Below are 5,606 nucleotides of genomic sequence, written 5' to 3'. Positions count from 1 at the left end.
TAGTTTAACACTAATATTTATTTAATATATACTCCATCCTCTATTATCTATTCAACTATCTACCTATCTATATCTATTCTATATTCTATATCATATATAATAATAAAATAAAATAACTAATCTCTATTCAAAAAATTTAAATAGAGTAAAAAGGACTATTAGATTAAATATTGTCTTTTAATAACAACCATTAGATCACTCAACATTTATCACTCTCTTCATTTTCCTTTTCTATTGTTTATTGACAAAAATAACATCAAATTCACTAATACAGGGTCTACTTCACTTTTGCCATTATCACATAAATCACAATTTTAATTGAATAAAAAAACAATCTTCTCTTTGTACAATTCTTATAATTAGGGTTCTTTCAAATTGAATCATTGACGGTAAAGTGAAAAACGCTGGTACTTAGGTTGGTAAGGTTTTTTTGTCTCGTTCTGTTTCGTTGAATCGTATGTTTATGTTCCGAGCTTAGGTTCTTTGATATCCTAGTCTGGTTCATGACGCTATGTTGTAATTTTCGTTTGCTTTTGTTTGGATTCCGTTAGGTGAGGCTCGGTTATAGATAGTTAGTTTGTTTTACCGCTTTCTAGGTTCGAGCCTCAATGGTTTCATTCTTGTACTTTTTGTTGAAGATGTTTTCTTTTGGAAAACGTCTTCGTTATCTATATGAGTTTTCGTTTTTTCTCATAAAAAAAAAAAAAAATAAATAAATAAATTCATCCATGTACAGTTAAGGTTCTTCAAAAAATGCAAATCCACAATCTCTAACCTGCTAACAATGTTAAGGCCAAAAAAAAGGAGACATAGTAGTAGGAAAAAAAATAAAAAATCAAATTCTTCCATTCGGTTCCATCTCCAAGTAAGAAAAAATACATTCGTCGTCTTCTTTTTTTTTTTTTTTTTTTTTTTTTTTTCATTTTGGGTTTCAATTTTAAGGTTTATTGAATTCTTGATTTATTTCTTATCTTGATTGTGTTGTGAGTTTTAAAAGGAAATATGGTGACGATGAATTGACGAAAGCATAGATTTGACGAAGCATTAGGGTTCTCGATTCAGATAATTGATGAAGCATATGAGATTCTTGTATCTCATATCAGAAAATCGAAATCGAGACCATAGAATTGACGAAAAGGTTAAAATGATTGGTTTTTTTTTTTTTTTTTTTTTTTTTTTTTTTTTTTTTTTTTTTTTCTCATTAAAGAAACACGTTGAACCATTCGTCACGTTCTATCTATTTGATTGTTCCTTTCTAAACTACTTTTTTCAAAGATAAGGTAACCCGAATTCAACCATTGATTACCAATCCGTTGCAATCCCGTCCTTACATTTCTTCGTGCAAATTTTTAATTTGATGTGATGGCCAAACAGATTATGTTTCGTTCTTTATCTCTCAAATGTTGCAAATGGGTAAGCAAACCATAACTTGATCTAATTGCTAATGAGTTAGTTAAAATGAGCGTTTCTTTAAACTTTAAAGGCATTATTTCTTACAAAAGTTAAATGCTACGTACATTACTTTTTTTATGGTTGTTTGATTCAGGTACATGTTGCTGCTGAGGCTTAAATTGAGCATAGATACAGTTACAATTATAAGGACAAAAATGGGAGGGTTGTTCTTTTTGTGAGCGCTTTTCATTTTAAGTGAATATGATAATGAGAATTAAAAATGAAAGATTAAAATATCGCCTTTTTTCAATGTCTTTTATTGAGGCTGCAATTTTGACCCGTCAAGGTTATCTCGGGTTTAAGTTGATGATGAGGAAGGGACAATAGTGATGTGGATGATGATGGATTGGTTGGGATGTTGCATGACTCGAAAATGAAAGGTGTTTCTGTCGAATAGGAAGCTACGGTTCCTTCTTAAAATGGTTGGTTGGTTTCGTTTATACTATTGGTGAATCGGCTTCATGTTAGTTTGACAACGTTGTCTATGTATATTGTTTGCGCACAATATATTAGTAAACTGTACATATGAGGGAGTTTTTATCTGATGACAATTTGATTTGTATTTCACACCATTAAAAAGAGTGTGCATTTATCCTCGTGTTCTTTTTTGCCTCATTTCGATTAAAAAATATTACCTTCAAGTATCTAAGTTTGTGATGTGAATGTGCAGATGAGATAAGAGTCAACTTGATGAAGCGAGGGTATCTATCAACTGGATGCTAATTAAGCTACAATAAGAAGCTAAATCCTCCCACTTGTCAAATTTCCTTTCAACCTCTCAAGACCCATCAGGTATTTGAATTTCATGACACACCCATCTTAACTATCATAGACATCCTAACTATCATAGAATAATGGTCTACTAAAAACTTATAAATCACACAATACTAATGCTTATGGTAAACTAAATAGTAGATAAATTGGGCATGTCCGACTCCATTGTAACAATTATCACCAAGTATATGTTTGCTAATGTAAACTTGTTCCATGATGCAGTCTTATAATGTGTTAGCTAACCATGAATATATCAACATTCAGTGACAGGTGAAACTCTTTTGAAGAAATGTACGGTATACCTGTTTAAGCCATGGGATGTATCGAAGAATCGAAACAACTTTGGAGTTGTATTATGGGTTCCGAACATTGTTGACGAGTTCATTTAAACAGTAGACAGACGTTTTATAATTGAATCTGGTGCCAGTTTCTTGTATCTTAACATAAGATTCCGGTCAAATTCTGGATGTAGATATTAAATGGATATACTTTTTATATGAATGCATATGCTTAGTGTGACTCATTAGATGAATGTAAATGTTAGAACTGTGGGTTTTTAACGTTAGTGCTTTACTAACCTTAATGGTAGTTCTATAAGGGTTTGTTTCATCTATAATGTTTCAAACGGGCAACAAAAAAAGTTATAGCTAAAAACATAAAAAATGGGTCGCAACTTGACTAGTGTGTATGCATAGAATCTCCTAATTTTTTTTTTTTTAAATACTATTAAAGATATTATATTGTTCCTATAAGGTTCCATTTACCCTATAAGGAAGATGTTTTAGAGTTCTCAACATGCAATGGTAGCCCACTAAGACTATTACTAGCTGATGTGCCTTCATTCTTCGAGACTCCATTAAATATATGATTCCTGCTGCTTCAGCCAGATATGCAAAACTTGAGTACTGATAGGTAAACCTTCATTTTTTTATTTTTTTTTAGTTTAGGTGTGTGAGTACTAATGGAGTGAATTTGATTAACGTTGTTTGTGTTTTCCTACAGGGTGTATATGGTTATGGCTACAGTTCGTAGTTCGTATGGACCGTATTATCTTGCTGCTACACTTGTGCCAGCGGTTTGTCAGGATGGTCCATTTTATGGTACCCAACTGATGCTCCTTACATTGATACGTCAGCACCAAGGGCGCAACCAATGGTAAGCTGGTGAAATACACAGCGTTCGAAACTTCAGGCTACACTGGAGGTGCCTCTGCTGCTACCATTTCACCAGTTAGGTATTAACTCTTTAATTGATGATGGAATGGAAAAGGAGATTTTTGTAAGAAATTGAGCATGAGGTATGAAGCGGAGATTATGATGTCTAATATATTTTGTTATTGTTCTTGTTATGATTATGATTATAGCAGAATTCGTAACATGCGATGGTTCGGTTAAGGGTCGAAATGGTAGCTTTTTAGGTAATGATCAAATTTGCCAACATGTGAATATTAGGTTTTTATTCTTCAAATAATTATTGTGTTAAACATGATTACGCATGTTAAGCTATAACAAATTTCTCTACAATAGTTTGTTTTCCTAAAATTAATTGTTTACAGCTATTTATGTTCGCTTATCATTTGTGTTGTTAGTGATTAAAATGAACCTGAGTCGACCCGTTCATTTTCATAAATGTTGATAACTAGCTACGTTGTTCGAATCTACCCATCTTACATCATAAGCAAGTAATCTGAAGTTGACATGTTGTGTTTAGTCGTCTTGATTAGTACTCTGTAGGAATTGGGTGCTGTTAATGTAGAACTGATGGCTATGTTACTTTTCATAGGGTGCTTTCATGAATCCACTTTCCCTTCTAAATTGCTGGAAAGCTTTTGTTCACGCTACTTTGACAATTGGCGTTATACGAATGTGCCATGTGGCCTACTTCTTGATTCATCAACTGGAGCGTAATCAGAAAACCATCAATTTCCAGCTTGTGGTGTTTGGAGGATATATAGCTTTTTTTTTTTTTTTTTTTTGGGTATGTTTAGATGAAAATCATGTTAAAAGTCTCAAGTATGATTAAAAATTTTATTATCTGTAAATAGAGTATTACGATCAAAATATGTTAGTAGCTTTTAAGATTGTGTACACCTTTGATGACCTTTCACCAGATTATCACGCTTGATCCTTTGGGGATAAATCATTGGGGATAAATCAACAACTCAAATCGATTTCAGTAAACGGATCAAAGCTTTATATTCTTTAATAATTACTCTTAACAATGTGTTTAATAATTTACATGTAATATTAGCAAAATACACTAACAAATTATTTTATTAACAAATTAATTAACTACACTAGTTTAATGCCCGCGAATTCGCGCTATTTTATGGGACCAAACAAGTATTATTTAGAAAGTACTTAATGTGAAACATTATATTATTTGCGTGGTTTTTAGTAACGGACACAATCATAGAATATTGTTATATAGTTGTTGAGCAAATGATAAAAAATAAATCCGTAAATGCAAGTCTAAACATGCTTTATAAATTATATATTAAGGCTCGCGATTTCGCGGGCACTATTCTATGAGTGTTATAGAAAGTGTGATGATTTAAGTAAGTAGTTTTATACATCAGTAGCTTTATACATAAAGACATATTGATAATAAAATCTAAGTTTTTACACATTGATAAATAAGCAGACACAAGGATGCTTACAATAATTGTAATTATTAAATAGAGAACAATAAAATGTAAACCAATCAGAAGAAGTGGTAAGGTTCCTTTCAGGATCATGCCTTCACCACCTATTGGCCAATGATGCGACTAAACATGAAATCCATTTAATTAGGCACACATTAGGCTCCAATAGCAAATTCTCTCAAAACCTTTGGATTTAATTCATACAACTTAAAATACAATAGCATTTTCAAAAAATTGTTAGTACATTACCATGTAGTTATCTGAAGTTTTTTCTCCTCATAACAACTATTTTCTAATGATTCCTCTAAATCTGTGTGCATGCGAAATAAAACCTACGCCATAGTAACAAAAATATAAAAACCATACATTTACTTATGGTACAAAGCTATCACCCTATAATAATTACTACATTTTTGGTCACTCCGCCATGTTAAAAAGTTCAAATAAAGAATCCCGGTATGAGCAAACTATGTTTGGGATATCGATATCTGTCAATAGCAGGCACTGTATGAAGCTGAGGTACAACCCACTTGACCCATTACACTTTTAGTTAAGTTCATTATAAATGGCATTTGACCCATTAGAGTTAGAAAACATTCCAAAACTACCAATTCATAAGATATAGCTTGAGCTCTCAAACAGGCTAATATCTAAAAAGAACATCTGATTTGTCTGACTTTCCATCATTTAAGCTTGAATTACATGTACATGATACATTATTATGCATTGGAAGCTT

At 31.9% G+C, this 5,606-nt stretch overlaps 1 long non-coding RNA gene across 2 annotated transcripts; it reads left to right on the top strand.

Annotated features, from left to right (window-relative positions):
• The first annotated feature begins 779 nt into the window (after positions 1-779).
• Positions 780-2,929, top strand: LOC139892017 (uncharacterized). Of its 2 annotated transcripts, XR_011773956.1 has the most exons (6): positions 780-865; positions 998-1,138; positions 1,375-1,413; positions 1,547-1,874; positions 2,123-2,244; positions 2,491-2,929. It is a non-coding gene; the product is annotated as an uncharacterized lncRNA (long non-coding RNA). The 2 variants fall into 2 exon arrangements; XR_011773955.1 differs by lacking the exons at positions 780-865; positions 998-1,138 and having other exon boundaries at positions 1,191-1,413.
• The last annotated feature ends 2,677 nt before the right edge of the window (positions 2,930-5,606 follow it).

Source organism: Rutidosis leptorrhynchoides, chromosome 2 (assembly GCF_046630445.1).
Source record: "Rutidosis leptorrhynchoides isolate AG116_Rl617_1_P2 chromosome 2, CSIRO_AGI_Rlap_v1, whole genome shotgun sequence".
In the NCBI taxonomy this organism is placed as follows: domain Eukaryota; kingdom Viridiplantae; phylum Streptophyta; class Magnoliopsida; order Asterales; family Asteraceae; genus Rutidosis; species Rutidosis leptorrhynchoides.
Note: the sequence above shows the minus strand (reverse complement) of the source record. Positions and strands in the feature narration are given on the sequence as shown.